Genomic DNA, 23129 nt, shown 5'->3' with positions numbered 1-23129 from the left:
TTCTTAAAAATCTTAAGAAATATTTTTCTTTAAATTAAAAAAAAAAAATTAAAAAATATGTTTATATTCGTAAAAAAAAGGCAACGCCACATTTTCGCTATCCGATTTTTTTGAGAAAAAACTTAAAAACGCAGTTTTATTATAATAAAATCTTTACGTAGGTACACCATATTTAATAAAAATCTCATTTTCAAAAAAAAAACGCAATATCTTGTAAAACGTTATATTGAGTGTTAAAAAGGAGATATATGCTAGGGTGGTCCTTATTTGGGACATGCAGTTGGATAGCCTAACTGAGAAAAATGTTCCCTGTTTTTTTTTTTTTTTTAGATTTTATTTGACACCCTTCCTATCCCCGATTCAACGTGAAGTTTTCATGCACGGTGGGCAGGAAGCATCAATAGGTATCACAAAAATGTCGACAAAAACTGCAAGTTGGGTTGTATTCGTTGATGATTATACGTCCAAAATCCGTTGGAATTGAAATCCTAGCTGCTCCTTTTCAAAAGTTATTCATATTTTTGTATTTCTAATCGGGACAATTTTGAATAAAAATCTTGGGGAGAGTACGATAACTTAGGCGACAAGAATTGATAACGGTATTTTGTAGAGGAGTTTAATACAATATTTTTTTACTATGGGAGGGTGGGTCCATCTCCCCCCGTTTAGGCGGGAGGGGCAATTTTCTAAAATATCACTTTAAATACAAAAAAAAAATTATTTAAAAACAACGGCAACACTTACAGTTATGAATGATATCTTTTTCAAAAGCCAGAATTGTACATTTGATTCTAATTTTTAAATCAAATAATTGCAATTAATTGCTCCCGAAATAATCAACTTCAAAGTCAAAATTTGGGAAAAAAGTTGAAAAAAAAAACACTTTAAATACTATTTTTTACCAAGAATGTGAATTTAAATACGAAATAAATCAATGAAATAAACTGCCTCAATTAATTTATCGAATTCTGAAAATTATATGCTTCTATGCTTTCTAGTTTTTGAGAAATTTGAAAATTAAAAAACTTCCTTTTTATCGGATTTCTATTTTTTAGCTGTTTTCTTGTTTACATAAACATAATGGTTGCAAGCAGTATGCCCCCTTGCAACCCCCCTGGTTGAGCTCACTTTTATAGGATTTAGGGTGGGTGCGAGTTTGGGTGAAGGCAAATTTTCTTCAGAAATTAAAAGTTTTTTCGAATTCAAACGAAACTTTGTACGTACCGAACCTTGACCCCACCCCAAATCAATCCTATAGTTTGCCCAAGTACGGGGGTTGCAGGGGGGCAGCATGCCCCCCCCCCCCTATGTCATCTCACTTTGATACGCCTTGAACTTTATATCTTAACCATTTTTATTTACCATTTTTATAAAAAAAAATCGCGAGATTCTTAGGACCAATTTCAAATGGCCTAAGCGAAGCAACGAAGTTGTCTTAGCGGGACAGAGGACCCAACAAAAAAATTTGAATCCTGAGAACCCGCGAAGTAAGCCAGGCATGATACTTTTAAGAAAAAGCTGTTCATATTGGCGAAAATAGTTAAGAAAATGAAAATCTGATAAAAAGGTAATTTTCTTATTTTCAATTTTCTCGGAAATTATAAGGCAAAGAAGCATATAGTTTTTAGTATTTGATAAGAAATTGATTGAGGCAGTTTATTTCATTGATTTATTTCATATTTAAATTTACAATCTTGGTAAAAATTGTATTTAATGTGTTTTTTTTCAACTTTTTTCCCAAATTTTGACTTTGAAGTTGATTATTTCGAGAACAATTAATTGCAATAATTTGATTTAAAAATTAGAATAAAATGTACAATTCTGGCATTTGAAAAAGGTATCATTCATAACTGTTAGTGTTGCCGTTGTTTTTAAATAATTTTTTTTTGTATTTAACGTGATATTTTAGAAAATTGCCCCTCCCGCCTAAACGGGGGGAGATGGACCCCCCCTCCCATAGTAAAAAACTATTGTATTAAACTCCTCTACAAAATACCGTTATCAATTCTTGTCGCCTAAGTTATCGTACTCTCCCCAAGATTTTTATATCAAATTGTCCCGATTAGAAATACAAAAATATGAATAACTTTTGAAAAGGAGCAGCTAGGATTTCAATTCCAACGGATTTTGGACGTATAGTCATCAACAAATACAACCCAACTTGCAGTTTTTGTCGACATTTTTGTGATACCTATCGATGCTTCCTGCCCACCGTGCATGTAAAACGTCATTTCCTTTGATTTTTTTTTTTTGGTAATTTTAAAATTTTAGTCTTTTTCAATTTTATAAAAATCGCAAAAACTGGAGAATTTTTTTGGAATTTCGGCAAAAGGCAATTTAAGGATCACCTTAATGTACATAGCGAAAATTTCAGCTAAATGTAAAAATACATTGAGTAAGATGCAATTAATGAATCTATTTCGCAAAGAAAAGATCCAAAAAGTACAGTTATGTGTGTTCCATGAGGAAAAACCTTGCTTTCAATTGAATGCAAAAATTTTGTTGTGAGTGTTTTATTTTCAATTAAAAGGCAGCCGAAACGCATGGCAGTTAATTCAAAAACAAGCAGTAACACTTAAATACTTAAACGCCAAATCAATTTACGGTGCAAACATCATTTTACGTGTACTTTATAAGTACACATTTCTGAGATATCAAAAATAAACCTAAACAGGATTACTGATAGGCTATTGATTATGTCATTTAGAAAGGAACTAAGACGTTCACGGGTTTTTATTGCAGGAATCGTTCAATGGGTTATAAAAGAAGATAAAACCGCGGACTGCTATTAAATGAGAGGGTGGAAACTGAAGATAGGGGTGTAAAAGCCCCCTTTTTGGTTTTTTCAATATATCTCGTAAACCGAGCAAAATTTTAGTATATTGCTCTTAAAACTTTTTGTAGAGAATTAAATTTCCTATTAGAATAATGTTTTTTAAAAATTGAAAAAAAAATTTCCATACCAAAATAGTCGAAACAATCATAAAAAAAATATCAAAAAAATCGATTTTTTGAGTTTTTTTTGCTTTTTTAGTTGTACATTTTTTTTGGGTTGAGATATACATAAACATTGCTCCAAAGAAAAAAAGAAGATTAAATTTCCTTCAAAACCCTGTACTCACTAATTTTTTGCATTGAAAATTAAAATAACTTCATTTTAAAATTAATATTAAGTTTATAATTCTAGCTTTTGAAAAAAGTATCAATCAAAACTGTAAGTGTTGCCGTTGGTTTTTAATAATTTTTTTTAATTTTAAGTATTTTTTTTTAGAAAATTGCCCCTCCCTCCAAAACGGGGGGACATTGACCCTCCCTCCCATAGTAAACAATGATTGTATTTAACCCCTCTACAAAATCTCATTATCAGTTCTTGGTGCTTAAGTTATCGTACTTTCCCCTCAAATGTTTCTGTTTTACTTGAGTAAAACTAAAAATGCGAAAAAAAGATAAATTAAAATGGCCATACTTCGGTTAATTTTCAATGAAAAAAATTAGTGAGTACAGGGTTTTGAAGGAAATTTAATCTTCTTTTTTTCTTTGGAGCAATGTTTATGTCTATCTCAACCCAAGAAAAATGTACAACTAAAAAAGCAAAAAAACTCACTTTTTTGATATTTTTTTATGATTGTTTCGACTATTTTGGTATGGAAATTTTTTTTTTCAATTTTTAAAAAACATTATTCTAATAGGAAATTCAATTCTCTACAAAAAGTTTTGAGAGCAATATACTAAAATTTTGCTCGGTTTACGAGATATATTGAAAAAACCAAAAAGGGGGCTTTTACACCCCTATCTTCAGTTTCCACCCTCTCATTTAATAGCACTCCGCGGTTTTATGTTCTTTTATAACCCATTGAACGATTCCTGCAATAAAAACCCGTGAACGTCTTAGTTCCTTATTGCCCTGTTTTTTTCGACATAATCAATAGCCTATGAGCAGGATTTTAATTGAGAATGAAAAAAGAAATATGGAAGAAAGAAATATGAACAAAAATGTATGGAATCTCAGAAACTTCGAACTGACTTAAATATACAAAAATATAACGTGAATCAAATTTCTATAAGCTCAAAAGTCAGTGAAATTTTCTTTTTATATGTATTTTATTTATGTTTAACTTTTTAACATTTTTTGTTAAATTCTTCAAATTCACAATATAATATAAAATGAAGAAAGTTCCCTTAAGTTAAGTTTGTTCAGCAAAAAATTTATCGTATCACACACGAAATAGTTTGACAAAAGCTCTCGTTCTTGCCAAATGCCAAGTCATTTTAAGGCTTTTAAATTTTATTTTAAGTTTCAATTTTAACGTTTGCTATTACTAATGTGTAATGTGTGTTAAGTTTGATAAATGTAGGTACATGACAGTCCATTAAAAGTGAAAAAATTTGTTTACAGAATTAAATTTTGAAGAAGAAAAAAAAAACAAAAATAACTCATTTTTTTACAGAAAGAATTTATTTTTCTGTATAATTTTTCTGGTACTGTTTATTATGAATAAAAAGTTCACAAAATTCCTTCTCAGAAATAAAAACAAAAAATTAGCACATGTAACTTAAATAATTCTGCTTCTATACCTACTTCCACTAACTCATTGAATTATTTTTTTCAAACATAGACATTTTACGTCTTTCCTTAAAATAACACGCCCGCCGCCAATGACTTTGAACTATGAAAAAAACATTTACATACATAAATACACATTTACAAACATTCTATGTATGTATTTGTATTAAGACAATAAAATATAAATAATTGTAGTAACTTTAAGTAAAGAAATCTCTATCTGTCTGTGAGTGATAGACTAGACAGTGTCAGTTGCCATGAAATTCAAATTCAAATCTTTTTATTTTTATTTTTGTTTTTATTTTTGTTTTCGTCTAAACTAGATTTAACATCGTAAAATGATTGCGCCCTATCTCAAGTGCTTTACATAAATATATTTGTATTTATAATGATGAAATATCTGGCACGGGCTAGTCATGGTTGGTTCTGCTGCCATTCGTTTGATTAGATTCAAGCTTTCATGATTTTTATTTTTTTTTTGCATATTATTATTATTATAGGTTATAAACATTTCAAGGCAAATTGTTCTAGTCACGCAAATTACAATAAAAAACAAAATCAAATTATAAATTTATTATTGTATATTTACCTGCACAAAAATAATGTCATCAAAATTATAACAATTTTTCTCTTTTTTTTTCGTTTCAGAAAATTTTTAATAATTTTCCCTTCTCATTCGTGAAAAGGTGAAATATAAAACATTTATTTCTCCCAATAACCAAATAAAATACAAATATTTAACCAAAACAACAAGAAACAACAAACAAATTTCCAATTGTGTCGTTTTAATTAATCATCAAGGCGGGAATCCGCAAATTCTAAATCCCATTCAAATTCCAATTCGAAGGTAAGTTTTGATTATAACTGAAGCAAAAATTGTTATAAATTAATAAATTTAATAAATATAAATTAAAAAATAAGTGGATTTTTTTAGATAATTTTTGTATTTTTCTTTTTTCTTGTGTATACAAAATTAAGTTTACAGTCAAAGTTCTCTGAGAAGAAAGCAGTTTAGATTGGGTTCAGATCTGGGATCGATAAAGTTGAAATTTTCTCCGGTGGTAAACATTAAACAAAAAATTGTAATGTTGTGACAGATGAAAAAAGACAGCCAAATACATCCGTCGTTTTACATCTTTTATATTCCTGTGTGTCCGCCATTTTAGTACCCAAAAAAATGTTAAAAAAAAATACGAACAAAATCTATTTTACAATTCTAAGCACTAGGCAGAGCTGACGTAACCTTGATAGCCCTACACGGGGCGTTTGAACGCGACACTACTCGAAGTGTCTTGCACTACAGATTTTTTGATGCAGAAATGTTCCTTGGGGTCTAAATAGTAAGAAAAAAGCTTTTTTTTAATAATTAGTTATGAAAAAACGTACTTTTACGTACTTTCACTCACGTTTTTGTTAATAAACTCGAATCCGAAGTCAAAAACATTCCATCACATCAAGTTGAGATATTACAGTTAGAAAATCAAAAATACCCTTTTTTAACAGTTTTTGAGGTTATGTCGTTTTGCGTGATAATTTTTTATAATTACATTTGTAGCGGTTTCTTAAAGAACTAAATTTCTTCTTTTAAAATCCGTTTAAATCTTTTAAATATCTCTTTTCCTCTCTGAAAAATCCTAAGTTGAATTCAAAATGTTTGGTGCATATTCTCTATGCAAAAAATCTTATGTTCGTTTGGCGTTTCATGGCAAATCTATGATGATGTTGAGTAAATGTGATGGACTCATCTCCATACAGCTTAGGCTTAGAGGTCCTACCTTTGACCCTTAGGTACTCCGGCCTTAATTTTCGAAGTGCTAAGATTTTTATGAAATTTAATGTGTTAAGGCTCCAATAACACGGGTTTTTTTTCTAACGTATTCGAACTCAGGAACTCGGAAATCACATTAAAACAAATTACAATGGATACGTTTCAAAATATGAGTTTTTAAAGTTTTTTTTGTCGTTGTTTTTCCAAGAATACGTAGTTTTCGGGCTATATCTTCAGTAATTAATGACCAATCTGAACAGAAGAAGCGGCACCTGAAGAAACACCAGAACACCTTTTCTAGCTCAATTCAGATGTTAAGTCCAATGAATCAAAGTATTAAAAATTTTGTGTTGAAGAAAAATTTCGACAACAAAATTTCTTACTCAAACAAATATCCAAAATCTTTTGGATCCTCATAGTTTTGAATTTTCTATGTGCAGTCTAATTCCTGAATACAAAGAATACAAGATACTTTTATTAAAAATCAATTATGTAATGATAAAAAATTCGATTCTGCTTGTTACTCTTCGAATTAATGTCTATAACTTGAAAAGTAAGCCTTTTGAAAACTTCTATAAAACAAAATATTTAAAAAAAATTTAAGAAAAACTATTCAAAGGAGATTATGGAAGATGTGAAGGAAAAAAGAAGATACTTATCTTTTAATACGATGGTCACGAAAATTGAGTGCGTCTAAAATTGTATAAAGTATGAACTTTCAAAATCTATACTGTTTTTTTTTGTTGTCTTTTTGAACAATTTTTCTTAACAAATTTTACAAGTGAAATTTTGCAAGCGACTATCAGGTAGCGAAATCAAAGATTCTGTCTTTTAGCATCATTCATTTTAGTATAAAAAAATCACACATACAATTGTTTGTATATTTTTTTTAAACGTTTAATGACTTAATTGTATGCACAAAATATTGTCGCGTTAAAAAAAAAATGCAATCTTAAATCGCGTTGAGTACGCCTAAACCTTTCTAAACAGACAAACTGAACATTTGGCTTCGAACGGAATTTAGTTTCATAACTAACGACTTCTAGAAACTCTACTGTAACTCCAACCGAGTGAGTTGATGGATTTTTATCGATTAAATATTGACAACCTCGAAGAGAATGAAAAAAAAAAAAACAAGGCATAAACAATTTGCCATATAAATAATAATTTGAATGTGATGCTTTGGTTGATTTATATTTATAGATTTAATCGAAAAAACTTAAGTACAATATCCCAACTCTATTATTGTAATACTTTGTGGTTCTGTGAACGATATTTAGAGGTCAAATTTAATCAATATTTTTTTGTTTGTTTATTTTGTTTTTTTTTTTTTTTTTGCTATACACAAACAAAAAAAAAATATTGGGGGTGGTGTGGTAACTTGAGCCAATGTCAACTCAAAAGTGTGGTGAGTTTGTTGTCATAACATAGATTACTGATATCTAATACATACACATACATAATAATGAATTACAATTTTTGTCTGACTTGTGCGTGCTAAAGGTTTATAGTTTTGTTTATGTTTTATCCCTTCGACTACTATACGGATTTATTATTTTTTTAAGGCGATATAGTAGAAAAACGGAAGGAAAAAAAAAACATTTTTGTTATGTCTCGATTAGCAAATTAAATGGATTTGATTGTGAATCAAAATGACACCACACCTCATTTGTGAAAGTGGATATGCTTGATAAAATTTGACTTTTTAGGTTTATTTTTACTAATTGAAATATATGATTTATTAGTACATATTAACTAATACATCTATTCATTTTTAGGTGTCTTATTTAATCACTACAGAATATAAAATAATGCTTATCCTACAACAATACGGTGATTTGTTTTTAAAAGCTAATAACCTTTAAGTCATAAAAGGGCAAGAAATGTATAAAGGAATTCAAAAATATTTTCTTAAAAATAGTCGCGGGAAACCTTGGTAACCAAATACGAAAAAAGGTGCGTCGTTTTAACACATTTACTTCTGTCTTCTAACAAGTCAATTCCTTGCACTTACAAAAATGTTTTTTTGTGGAAGCTGGGATACGAACCCAGACTTTTGGCGTCATAGTCCATCACACTAACCATCATACCGCAACGGAGTATTTCCACAGTGTTTTATTTTTAGATTCATTAAAAGTCAACCACTTGCAAAAAATATTTGAATTGGACGAAAGACGCAAAGTTTGACAGTATAGTTGAATAAGAATGAATGGTTTTTCGTAATTTTAGTAGTAAGTCATAAGTTCCGTTGTGCTTCGGTAAACTGAAATTTCAAAACTCGCGCTCCATCGCTTAATGCCTGATTTACAATATTGCGAGACGACGAGACGAGAGCGTTGAGTTTTTTCTGAACGTTTTCGATTTAAAAAAATTGTTTTAAAATCGTATGGAAATTCACAATACTGCGATTTTTTATTCTATAAAGTAAAAAAAAAATTTTAAAAAATAAACAATATTTTTTGAGAATCGAACTCCGGACGTTGAGATTACGAAACACTCACCTTATCACCTAGGCTAACTTGAATTTAGAAATTATGAAAATTATAAGCTGTCTAAAATATTTTAATATTAAAATTTCATTTTCGAAAAATTGTCGCACAGTGCGGCGCAAATGAAGTATTCTGGTCGAAAAGCTGCACAAAAGTCGATTTTCTAAAAATCAAAATTTTTAATTAAATTTTATACAAAGCGGATTTTTTTGTGGTAAATTGTGTGGAGTGACAAAACAAGTTCAAAGTCAGTTGTTTATTTTCTGATTTTTTTTTTAATTTGTGGTGATTTGGTGAGCATTGTTAGGAGATTGATTGTGAGCGAGTGTGCTTTTAAACATAAAATTTTCAAATTAAAAATACAATTGCAGGTATTAAATAATAATTAAAGAGTAATTATGGAAGTATTAAATGTTTTTTGTTCAATTAAATGACAGTGGGAAAAGAGTCTGCCACATACAGGGTGTCCCAAAAGTTAACGTCGAAACGAAAACGGTAGATAGCGTATTGTATTCTGAAAGGTTTTGAAAGGGTACAAAACTTAAATAATATGGAAAGAAAGAAAAAAACGAGAAAAATTAAGATTTGTAGTCACGACACATGAAAAACCGTCACAGGGTGACCATTTTTTCGACTTTTTTTCAAATGCCCATCACTCACAAAATATATGGCTGCGATTTTTTAAATTATTTTTCTGATAACTATCACCACCCTATCTACCGTTTTCGTTTCGACGTTAACTTTTGGGACACCCTGTATAGATATTTTTATTGACAAAGTCTAAGTGCTTTGTTATAGTATACCCTACTATTGAAACATAGATTTATGATAACTTTGACTATTCTTTTAATTTAGTATCAAAAATTTGGGTGCGATGTTTTGCGATTAACGAAATAATTTGCGAATGAAATTTTCACTTTGAGTAAAAAACACTCATACGCGAAGCCCTACGTTTTTTTTTACCGGTTGTTAACATTTTCCATACATTTTTTTTATTGAACTTGATGCATTTGGATTCACTAAGCCTAAAAACCACAATGGTTCCTTTCTAGAAGCTCTAATAATTTAGATTTTTTAATTTTTCACATTTTGGGTATATGAAATTTCATACTATTTTTTTTTAGTTTTTCTTATGACGAGCGTTTTTAAAGTTTTTCAACTTATTTACTTAAAACCGCCTTTCATTGCATAAATAATAAGTTGTAGCATAAATAAATTGTTTTACTTCAAAAAATAATTTTGTCCAGGTTTTTAATGGAAATACTCCTATGTGCGGCGATTGTATGGAGATGGTGGACAAAAATCAATTTTCCAAAAAGGAATTGATTTTGCAAAGAAAAATTGTTGTAGATGTAATAAAGAGAAATTCTAAAAAATTTAACGAAATTTTCACGCCCCCTGCCACGCCCACTTTTGTATATGATTATTTATATCTAAAAAATGGCGTGCACCATTTGATTTATTTATAAACATTTATAAACATAACCAGCGTTAAAAAGCTGTTTTTTTATGCATTGCTTCCCCCTCGGATCAAGATTTATGTCGAAATTTATCAATTTTTTTCTTAAAACACTTTATGTGGCAGTTGCTAGTATACTTAAATTATTCAAAATAAACTCAATATCTTCATCTTCTCCCCTGTTTTTGCCAAAAGAAATCCACCTTTCAAAAAGTTGTTCATTTTTTTGGTCCGACTTTGGCCTACAAAAAGTCAAATATTTTGAAGGTTAGCAAAAGTTAGCAATGAAACTAGACGTGTTCTCAAAAAACAATAACAACACAAGATAATGCCATAAATCATTGTGCTACAATTTGCTACTACAACTTTGTAGGCTTAATTTAGATTAAATTTTTATGCCTTAAAAAGGAACTTTTTTCGATAGTTCACTAAAATTCAAATTTAGTTAAAAAATTAAATATAACTCCTCATACAAGTTCTCAATGTATCCATGATTATTATTCACAAATGAAAAAACAATAAAACTTTAGTACTTTTCTTACACGAACCAAAGAAAATTTTTTTCCATGCTTTTGAAAGTCCCGCTAATCCCCAGAAATGAGCAAAACTAAATTAAAAACAGCCAAAAACAGTAATTTAACATATGCATGACCAGCTATTTAGCTTAGAGGTTCAATATTGCATTTTGTTTTTTTTTTTTTTTATTTTTGTCCACTAGTCAACGCACTGTGCAGCGCAGCGCCACACAGTGGTGCCATTGTCGTTTTTGGCGTCAATATTCATTTGCACGGCCATTTCTGGACGAATAGTTATGAAATTTGGTACACTGAATGATAATAGTATGGAGAATAAGAAAAATTTTAAAAACAAAGTCCAAAAAATGTCAAATTAGTAAAACACATTTTAAGACCCCTTATTACGCTATTTCATGGATTGTTTTTTTTAAATTAGCACAATTTTGAGATCTCTTCTATTTATGTTTCATAAGAAAATAGAAAATATTGGCATTTTTTGGACTTTGTTTTTAAAATTTTTGATTTTTTTCAAAGAATATGAATCTATGAATCCTAAATCTAAGATCTGACACCTTTTTGTTATGAATTTAGCCCAATTTCTAGCTTATATACTGTTTTGAAAATGAAAATTCTATTTTAACGCCCATTCTTTCCGCCATTTTGGAGCCGTCATTTTGAATAAAAAAAAGTTGGCAGCTTTTTCTTATTTTCCATACTATTATCATTCAGTGTACCAAATTTCATAACTTTTCGACCAGAAATGGCCGTGCAAATGAATATTGACGCCAAAATCGACCAATGGCACCACTGTGCGCCAGCCCCTTAATACAACGGTACAATCTATTGTCAGTTTGGGATTTAAACAACAAGCTTCATCGGTTAACTCCTACTTAGCAGCTGCTTCCAGTTTTGCAGTCCAAATTGATTGGGGTCGCGAGTATTTCTTTACTGCGCCATCATTCTAGGTTGAAGTCGAAAACATTCCAGGCCGGAGCCTTTTCATCAGTTAATCCGTCCATATTTGATGTTTGCCGTTATGGCAAAATTTCCGCCTATTCCTGTCCGGGCAGTAACCCTTGGGTCGAATCACGACACACGATTACGATCATACGTTAACGTTTTGACTATTGTTGTCTCTATTTTAATCAGTAGAAAAAGAAAGGGACATATAGCGGCCATACGTTAACGATCGTATGCCGTATGTCGACCAAGATTTCGAAATTATATTTCGGAGTTGAGTGATGTTAAGGAAAGTGAATATTCGTTTATTTAGTCGAACATGTGATTCGAAATTCATAACTTAGGGAAAATTCCCGGACACGAAAAAGATTTTTCTATATCAATGTTGTCTAGTTTGGACTTGCGTGAACTGACGCAACAAATTAATTTGACTCATCGTTACTGCTTGACATTTTGGGAGTTATTATTATTATTTTTTTCTTTAACTTTACGCAAAAATATGGCATATGGCGCAAAGCAATTTGAACAAAATATGGGACAGGTAATAAACTATTTTTTTTTTTTTTTTTTTTCAATTCCAATCACGTTCGAAAACGACAGACAATTGAAGTGAATTACAAAATAATAATATGGAAGCTATTATAATATTGATCATGTTAATGACACGATCAATGATGAAATTAAAATTATCACCATTGCGTTTTAATGCTAAATTATTGTATCAACAAATGAGTTAAGGTTGATGGATGCACGACAACAAGTAAATGTTGCGCCAAACAGACTTCAGACGACACATATCACAGATTGATCATCAGAGTAAAGTCAGTCGTCAGTACAGAACAAGACAAATAATATCAACCAACACCTTCAATAAAATTATCGTATAGATTTCTTAACCATTTATAGGCAGATAATTATGGAAATTTTGTGTGTTGATATCGAATCGAACACATTCAGTGACAACATGTGCGCGTTCATCATCATAATATGTTTACACGAAGAGGCCGTGAGTTGTTGAATATTTTTACAACAACTTGCACCAAACACACACTAGCACAAAACAGTAAAGCAACAATAAAAATAACTTTTTACCTTGCTGATGTTGATGATGATGATGATGATGATGATGATGATGAAGTGGTTCGTTAGTCATCATCGTCACTGAGCAAAGTAACGAGAAGTGAAGTTAATTATAATAATTGTTATACAAAGATACACTTAAAGTTAAGTAAAGAAAGTTTTTTTTTCTTTGTTGTTGTTGTTGTGTTGTTGGTTGGGGTTTTTTTGCTGCTGCTTATTGTTGGTATGCAAATTTAAAATAAGCTTTTTTTTTACTTCAGAGTAAAAAAAAACAATTCCAAGAAGAATATTAATCACCTGAGTAAACTTTGTGAGTGGGTATATTTTAATGGTTTGTTATTTTAAGTCAGGTGACCGATTTAATGTTTAAAAAGATCAATAACGCACAAATACACTTATAAATATTATATCCAACCCAAACTTATGACAAATAAAATGCATTTTGTAGACGCTACATGGGTGAAAAGACTAAAATGGATAAATTTTAATGAAATGGTATTGATCATTTCACTAAAAATAGGATTGTTATACATCTTTGGTAAACTGAACTGTCTTTTAAACAAATTGAGAGTATTTTTGCATAAAAATAAAATCGGTCTTATTAATTCAATTATTTTGACCTTACAAAATAGCATATTTCTTGATATCGCCGTTAATTTATACAATTTATTGTGTCCAAAAGTACTATTATCCAAAACGGATAATTCCTGAGCGTCAAACAGAGAATCACTTTTGGTTTATGGTCTGTGTTACCTCTGTAAAGTAGCTCCATTTTACGATACCCGTTTTTGAGAATACCAAAAACCTTACCGTAAATGGTATCTGTGTGACATTGAAAACTAGGAAATTTGTCGTGATATACGACTTGGTATTAAGTGGTAATTTCTAAAATTTGGGATATAGGATGAAATACAATGATATCGTTATCAGGAGTATGTTCCAAGTATAAGGAGATTTTTTCCTTCAAATATATTTAAAATATCAAGATTTGTTGTTTTATTATACGTTTACGTCGATTTACAATATCTACGCGCTCATAATTTAATATATGAAAATCTTTAAAAAGCAAATCTAATGACTCTTTGAGTAAGTAGACGCTTGCAGGGACAGCTCCCCATTTTTTTTAGCCGACTTCCAAAAAGTTATCTTTTCGTCTATATTTTTTTTTTTTTTTATGTTTGTTACCTCACAACTTTGTGAATTTTTGCTTCCTGAGCCTCCTCACATTAATTGAAAAACTCGCGTTGTTTAACCCCCCGAAAACCATAAAAAACGTAATTTAAAGCTGCCAGACCTTCGAATACGTTATTAGAAGGTATAAGGTTATAAAACTGCATACTCACATTTTGGTTATAACTTCACTCCCAAAATTTGCTGTGGGCTCTCGGTATATAATTTTGAGTTGAAAGAGATAAAACAAAGTCATGTGTGCAATTCACACGTGGTAGAAGTGAAACCTTAAAAAAAAATTTATTGCAAAAAAAAAAGAAAAAATCTACTTAATTTTAATTTTAATTCCTTTAAATACATGTTTCTTATATGACAACCTATATTAATTTATATCATCTGAAAGCTTATTGTTTCAGAATATTTATATCGTCCATGTCTATACAACATCTACAAAAAGAGCTTATTTTTTTTTAAACCAAATCACTTTTCATCACTTTTCAGCAAAAAAATCAATCTTTTTTCTCTTTTAACACCATTAAATATATTTTGTTAAATGACAACCTATAGTAAATTTTATATCATCTGAAAGGTTATTTCACCTTTTATATGACGTATGAATCATATTTCTACCATGCCTAGAAAAAAAAATAAGAATTTTTTAAAGCCAACTATGTCGAAATTTCAAGCTGAGATTACGGTACTTCCTACACTGGTCATCGTCAACAGATCTCCACAGGTGTTTTGAGGTATTTTTCAAGTTTTTCAATTTAAGATTGTTTAACTTGTAGAGCTCGTACAGTTAATTGTTAAAGGTTATGTTATCAGCATGCGTAATGAAGTTAAATCAATTTTGTATGTGCACTAGATCAAAAGATATAACGTGTGTAGAAAAAGAACATCTTTTTACCGTTATCTCAGAATTTTGAATATTTTATATGAATTTTTATTGAAATTTTGTACATTTATAGTTTATTTAATTACCTATCTACAGTACAAATTTCATTCATCTATCTATTAAATCAAAAAAGTTATAACAAGTTGAATGTTCGTGTCGCGTTGTCGTTTCATCTTGTTTCAAATCACTACGATACTAATAGTGGAGTAACTAAAGCTCAAAAATTGGCAATATTAGGGAACCCGGCCGAACAGCTTAGATTTTGATGAACTTTTTTTTTAAACGTCGGTAATTAAAAATACTTTAAAGTCTATAGATTAAAAATTGCCGGTGTTGCCGTTTTGATTTTTTAAATTTAATTGAAGATTTTTGTGAACAAAAATATTTTTTTTTCAAAAATTTTTCTTAAATTTCATAAATTTAATAAAGCCAAAAGATTGTCTAGGCAATTCAAGGAAAACAAATATATGGGAGTGAGAGAGAATCTTCCATCGTTCAAGCGATAGATGCACTTTTCTTATTAATTGACTTCAAACACAAAAAAAATATTTGAACACAACGGCAACACCTACAATATTAAAATATACATTTTTAAAAAGCTAGAAGCCTAGTCATATTTGTAAAATTTAAAGGGCTTTTGAAAGAATGGTAACAAGTCAGATTTTTGAAAAAAAAAAATTTTTTGAAAAAATTTTAAAATGTCGTTTTTTAAACTTGTTCGTAACATAAAATGCATTTATTTTCAATTTTTTTTTGGCCACATTTATTATGATTTGAAATTAACAAAGGAAATGTCAATATGTATTACGGTTTATGAAAAATATTAAAAAGTATTTAATTTTGGAAGAACTTTTTTTAATAAAAGTTTTGAAAAAAAATTTAACTTATTTTTTTTTTTAATGTTCAACATCAACACAAAAAAATTATTTTTTATTTATTTAATAAGTCTTACTGTTGAAAGTTAAAAGCAAAAATTTAAAGTTCTTATTTACCAAAATCTTTGAGAAAATTAATTATTTTTTCAGTTTTTATTAAAAAAAAACCCATTGAAATTGAAGTAATTTTTAATTTTTTTTTCAAAAGTGTGATATATATTACCTTTTCTGCTTCGGAATTCAACTAATAGTATTTATGGCCAAAAATTTTTTTAAAATTAATTCACATTTTTTTAGAAAAAGTTTGGAAAAAAGTCATTTTAAATTTTTTTATTAACATTTTTTTTTTAATTCTGAGTTTGAGGACCATTTTTTCAAAAACTCTTAATTAAATTTAGTAGATTTAAATTTAAGAGATAAGAATGAGCTTTTTAGAAATGTATTTTAAAATATTGTAGGTGTTGCCGTTGTTTTCAAAATATTTTTTTTGTGTTTGAAGTCAGAATGTTAGAAAATTGCATTTATCGCTTAAACGGTGGAAGATTGTTCCTTACTACTTTATATTTTTTTTCCTTAAATTCCCTAGAGAATCTTTTGCCATCATTTGTTTTATGAAATTTAAGCAAAAAAAAATGGTTTTGTTGAAAAAAAAATTTAATTTAAATTTTAAAAAACAATACGGCAAGATCGGCAATTTTTAATCTATAGACTTTAAAGTATTTTTAATTACCTACGTTTGAAAAAAAAAAAAAATCGTTAAAATCAGAGCTGTTCGGCCGGGTTCCCTAATAATTTGCTTTAGTTACTCTACTATAAAGAAGTTTTCACTTCAAAAAAATCAATTTCGCTAACCACCCCAAACGGTCCCTTTTAATATCTCTTTTGTCATTCAAATCTTTACTTTCTCAAAGATAATTCTAGATAAAAATATTTCATGTACAAATGTTGTACCCGAAACGAAGTCACACTGCTGTTTTGAATATTCGTTATAGCAAAGACTTACTAATAAAATAGCGGTTTTATCTATATTTAAATAAAGAATTAAGGGGTCCATAATGTTAAATGATGTTTTTAAAATCAATTCTTTCAATAAAACCTTTGTGAAAATCGTGGTTTAGGGAACATAGTGAACTTTTAGCATTTTCTTAAAACATGAATAAACTCCGATAAACTCTGAAACACTCTTTAAAAATCTTTCAAAGTATAAATCTATTGGCTCCTTCTTTGGTGTAATAACCTTAACTTAAAACACACCATATAGGAATTTTATTGGGAGAATGCATCCATTTATGAAAGTCGAGTGCAACTCAAAGTAAACTTTGTCTTCTTCCCTATATATCGTTTTTTTTTTCCTTCATTCTTGGCTTAAGAGTATACATTGTATATTCTTTATACTCAAGTGAAGTGAAGAAGACACATAGGAAGGTACTTTCTTCTTATAACAAGTTGCAAGCGATTGCTTGAAAGCAAAGCTGCTTTTGAAACTACTTCAAGGCGCTTGTGTCTTGAGGAAGTGAATGAACAGAATATAAAAAAAAAAAAATGAAAAAGAATGATGTGTAGACAAGTGGCAAAAGAAGTAAATGTTCTTAGAAAAAGAAGCGGATTATGTCTTTTTATATATTCTGACCCTTTGTCATAGTCTTCTTCTTTTTTTTTTTTTTTGTTAATCAATAAATTATAAACTATGTATATTTAATTGTTTTACTTGTTAGTTTATTTTCGCTTGACAAAATATAATTCTTATTCTTCGTCAAATGTGATACATAATTGGGCATAAACACCAATGTTAAATAAAATAGAGAACAAACAACAACAAAAAAAAAACTCTAGTCATTCATAATAAGCACAAGTTTGGTTCGTTCACTATGGCGTATACGTAATTTTTTTTTTAAAGATCTCATTAAATATACACAACACATGTATGTATGTGAATTTATAAGCTTTTTTTTAAAGCCCCCTATCCACTTAAGGTGGGTCAAAGACTGCAAACAATGTTCTGAGTTTTGTGCTGACGAGTTGCGTATATAAATTTGCGTCGTGTCTTTTTTTTTTATGATGATTGTCAGTTGTTGTGGCTACAAAACAATTAAATTCTCTTTCTCAGTGTTGCTTGGCTTGGCTTTTGTGTTATCTCTTAATGAGAATAGGGTAACGAAGGTGGCTGCTGCTGCTACTTTTGGCCTACATTATTTGGCATGAGATTGCGTCTATGCTTTGGGAACAGATTTGTATTTTTTTTTTGTTCATTTTCTGTATATTAAGTCAAGGAGAGAATGTAAGAATTTTTTTTTGTACGAAAAGGTGCCAAGTAGGTAGGCATTGAAAAATATACAAAGAGATTTTCATTTAGAAAAAAAAGATGATTTTTTTAAAAACGCAATAACAAAAGTCTAGTGAAAATAATTATAAAGTAACATGACGTAGATTTTAGAAAAAAAAAAATTCATTGTTATAATAGGGTCATTTAGTGCGAAAATATAGAACAGGTTTGAGTTCAAACCAACTTGTCAACCAAATAGACCACAGTTCACCAAAATTAAATTTAAACCATTTTTAATTAAGTGCTTTGATAACAAGAATTTTATTTTTAGTGGGAATCACATGGCAGATACTGCAATTTGGGCTCCATATCCCTTAACAATTCGTGCAACTAATAATTTCACTGAAAACAATTTCACTTTAAATGTAACTGACCATGTAAACTAAAACTTTGTATATCAAGATGTTTAGAGGAATTGAGCTTAAAACAATCTGTATGTAAATTGGTTTCAAGGATGCAATCAAAACTTTTAAGTATGAAATTGTTCGTCGTTCATAAGTCAACCCAAACATAACAGATGATTTATTAAGTTTAATTTTCAAAGAATCTGCTACAGATTTCGACGAATTACATCTCCGTAATTTAATTTCGTGCGGATGAAGTGGTATCCCTTGAAGCACATTAATGTTTTCTCCTTACCAATGGCGCATATTTTGATGGTTGACAAAACCATTGAGCCAAAAATGCCTTTTATCACTGAAAATGATGCAAATAAAATCGGTTATCTGCTTCCAGCATTCCTAGAGCCTAATCCGAGACCTTAACTAACTTAAGTTCTATAGTTAACTTTATATATTAAATGCGTCTATAAACAACGAATTTATAAAATCGTCAAGTAATGACACAATATACCGTATAAGAAGGGGTCTATGTTTTAAAAATTGGCCACACTTAATGGTAGAAAACAAGTTCAAAGTAAAATTATTTATTTGAAGCCATTTTTAATAAAAAAAGAGGTTGCCTGTAAAGCCGGTTTACGGGCGATGATTTTACGTGATAACGTCGTCAGAAAATAGGTTGTGTGCTTTTGTTTAAAATGAGTCAATTGAAGCGTTTACTTTTTTCTAACAATCATAATTTACAAGAAAAAGCTAAAAATATACCTTTTTTATTTTCTCATTATATTAATTTTTTTATTTTAAAAGCCTACAAAAAAAGCCAAGTATTTCTTCTTAAGAATAAAATTATTTTTAAATTTTTACAATGCGCAAAAAGTATAAAAATAATTTATTGAAAACAATCATTTTCATAAAAAAAAAGCAAAAAAAAGAAAACATGAATTTTTATCTTCTCACGTCATTAATTCCTATACAAAATTTTATACCATCTGAAAGCTTATTGTCTTAGCTCAAAATATTTATATCGATCAGGTCTATGAGACATCTACAAAAAGAGCTAGAATTTTTTGAACTCGATCAAATTTCATAAAAAAAAAGCAAAAAAAAAAACATTTATTTTTATGTTCTCACGCTATTTAATCAATTTTTTTGTTTGACAACCTATAAAAAAATTTATAACATGTGAAAGCTTATTTCACCTTTCATATGACGTATCAATCTCCTCATTTCAAAGATGCCTACAAGAGAAGTTAGAATTTTTTAAAGTCAACCATGTCGAATTTCCAGACTGAGATTACGGTACTTTCCACACTGGTGGCTGTTCGGGGGGCAACAGATCTCCACTTCGCACACATTTAGTCGTTGTCATGGTCTATCATTACTCCATATACTTTATTCCTGTATCTATTAAAGAAAAAAAGATAAAAATAAAAAACGATGAAAATCGGTCAAAAACGTGTTTTTTAAAAACTTGTTTCTTCCGTTATTCAGTCAAAACTCACTAAACGATTCCAATTTTTTATGCATAAGTTTGTCCTATAAGTTTGAGATTTTTTGAACGCTTCAAAAAAAAGCTAAAAATCAAAAACTACCCGAAAATACCCCGAAAAAACAAGGTGTTTTTCAAAAATTCATATTTCGAAACGCAGAGTGTTGGATAAAAATCCGTATCAGACGCCTACTTTTTTTTCCCTCATCTTTCACCTGGCACCTTAAGAATTGTAAAAAAAATGTTTCCTGCCCAAAATCATCATTTTGTCATAGCCCCAACACGTGAACAACGTTCAAACGAAACGTTATAGCTTAGTTTAAAAATGTTTAAGAATTTTTTCTTAAATTCAGTTTTTTTTTTAAAGTAGTCTCATCTATGTATCTATAGCAAAAAAATCAACTCTCTACAACTTCGCGTTTAGATTTTAGCCCAAATTTCATCTTTCCGTTTTACCCCTGTTTACCCTATTAAATGACGGAATTTTTAAAAATCCTTCATTTGGATTAAGCTTTAGGTTATTATCTTTCAAATAAGCTATAGAAGATTTTTGTATCTCTAATAGTTTATTTTTAATTTTGAATTAAAATTTTTGCCGCGAGAGTGTAACGTTAGAAAATGGCGTCACTTTTTTGTGGTGGCTGCCAGGTTCATCGATTTATAAGACGTTATCACGCCAAAAAAATTGATAGTTTTTTCGTATTCTTCACACTAATATCCTTCATCATCATGATTTTTCCTCAAGAAATGACCATGCAAATGATTTTTACTGCAAATAACACCGATGGTACCACTGTGGGTGGAGTTGTTTTCATAGACTAATGATTCAACGTACCTTTATAAAAAAGTTACGAGGTGTCAAGCACATAATCAAGACGGCAATTTCTCTCATGTTAGTTTTTTATTTTTAGTTTTAGTATTTTTTCTACATCCTTAATATATATCAATTAAGGAATTTGAACACAAAATAATGTTCTTAATATATTAAAAAAATTTAAAAATCGAAAAATGAAGGAAAGTCAGAATTTCGTCTGTGCAAAACTAACCGGATTTTTCAAGGATTTCGATTCTCGTTGCTGAGGTAACGGTTTTAAGCGTCACTTCTGTAAAATTTTTGTTTGCAGTGACAAACAAAGTTGTTAGCTTTGTTAATTGTACAAATTATTTAATGGAATAACGGAAAAAACGCATTATAGTCATAAAATTCAAGTCGAAATAAAACCCTTTGGGATGTTGTAAATTGCAACGTCAAGTGAGTATGATATCGTCAAACAGTAAAAAAGAGAAAAATCAGTTAAAGCAGATCACTAAGGTGGATGCGATAACAAAATATTCCTAAAAACTGATAGGCGAATAAAGAGTTTTTGATTAAAGATCCTTTTGCGACTTCTTAATCGATTTGTGAGGAGCTTAATCTGCTTTCAACATCAAGTACAGTAAGGAAGGCTTTGAGAGATTTGGTATTAATCTCTTTCCGCTCGGAAAAAAGCCATTCCTTAATGCTAAGCATTGTCTAAAGAGGTAGGCAATGAAAGGATCTTAAAAAAAACTTTAAATTTTAAAATGAAAATACTTCATCATGCTTGTATTTACAAAAAATCATTTGAATTGCTTGATAACAAAACGGAAAAATATGTTTTTCAATGATTAAAGCAATTTTAACTTGTTCTAACCCGATTGTAAAATGGCAGCCAGGCGCTAAAACATAGACATGTTTGAAACCAAAAAAATGTGCTCCCTACCGTGAAACTCAGAAGAGGATCATTGATGGTTTGGGGTTTTTTCAGCTGCAGGTTCTACCCCGTTGCACTAAATCAACGGATTTATGAATCATTTCCAGAATGGAGAGATGTTGGAGTCGATAATGGCTCCATAAAAGGAGAAAGAAATGCCTTTACATTGGCTTTTCCTGCAAGTTAAGATGCCAAAAATTCTTAAAAGCTCGTAAAACGGTATTTCGGGGTAGACAACACTCCTGGTATGACATAGCCGCAACAATTATCCGACTTGAACCCGATTGAAAATTTGTGGGTCATCTTTAAGTGACAAGTAGAGAAGAAAAAGCACACCTCAGCAACTAACGTACTTGTAGCTTTGAAAAATAACTAGGAGCATATTCCTAGTTCTATTTTATTAAATTTGGCCGAGTCCAAGTCTCATTGGGGCCAAGCAGTTTTTGAAAACAAAGGTTTCTCAACAAAATATTAACTTTAAACATTAACATTAAAAAATCCGGTTAGTTTTTCACATCCGTAATTCTGGCTTTGCTTCATTTTTCAATTTTTTAATTTTTGTAATGTGTCAAAGATCATTATTTTCTGTTGAAATTGCTTAATTGATATATGAACGACCTAGAAAAAATATTAAAACAATATTTTGTTTCAGTTTTGTGTTTTAAAATTTTATTTGATGAAAATGGTAAAAAAATCCGGAATGTTTTTAGCAGCACTGTATGTACATAACTAATAACAAACTTACAAAATAGTTTATGTATTTAAATGTTTAAAAACAACACAAAAAAGCAATTATATACAAGTTAATTTAAATTTTTAAAAGTCATTGCCTAAAAACCAAATCCCTCAAGCAACAACAAAATCTATAACAACTGGGACTTTTTTTTTATAAAAAAAAAAAAAAAAAATACTTTCCACCATCTTTTTTGAAAAAAAAAAATTATACAAACAAAAACCTATTCTATAAAAAAATTAACACACAACATTTCCACAGTAAGCCAACTAATAAGAAGAAAGAAAGAAAATAATGCGCATAGCAGTGGGAGTGTTGGTGTAAAAGCAAAACAATCAAAAGTAAAACAAGCTTTTACAAAATGACAAAAAAAAGAAAAAAAGATAGATAGTAAACTAGAAAAAAAGAAAATATATTTATATTTGTATCTGTCTATCTAGATGTATACTCTTTGTAAATAAATAATATATCTATGTTTGTATATCTATCTCTTGGTTCGTTGTAATACGGAATATACAAAACAATGACTATACGTTTTTGTGTGCGCTTCAACCATACCTACTATAATAACCTAACATACTGCTAATTAGGGTTGCCATAGTTCTGTCCAATAAAGTGATTTCATCGAATTAAATTGCAATTAAATCGCAGTTAACAAGTGTTAAAAGTCAATTAAATGAAGATACAATTAGGGAAAATAATAACCAGTATCTACAGGCATTGTCAAATGAGTAGGCC

The 23129-nt window shown here is 29.5% G+C and overlaps 1 long non-coding RNA gene across 1 annotated transcript in view; it reads left to right on the top strand.

Moving 5' to 3' along the window:
- LOC129913980 (uncharacterized) overlaps positions 1 to 23129 on the top strand; it is a 50991-nt gene that overhangs the window by 26137 nt on the left and 1725 nt on the right. The window contains exon 2 of the long non-coding RNA XR_008772122.1: positions 5213 to 5411. This is a non-coding gene — a long non-coding RNA (uncharacterized LOC129913980). The remainder of the gene's footprint in view (positions 1 to 5212; positions 5412 to 23129) is intronic.

The sequence above is a fragment of the Episyrphus balteatus genome, chromosome 1 (assembly GCF_945859705.1).
Source record: "Episyrphus balteatus chromosome 1, idEpiBalt1.1, whole genome shotgun sequence".
In the NCBI taxonomy this organism is placed as follows: Eukaryota; Metazoa; Arthropoda; class Insecta; order Diptera; family Syrphidae; genus Episyrphus; species Episyrphus balteatus.
This window is presented reverse-complemented; position numbering and strand designations above follow the sequence as displayed.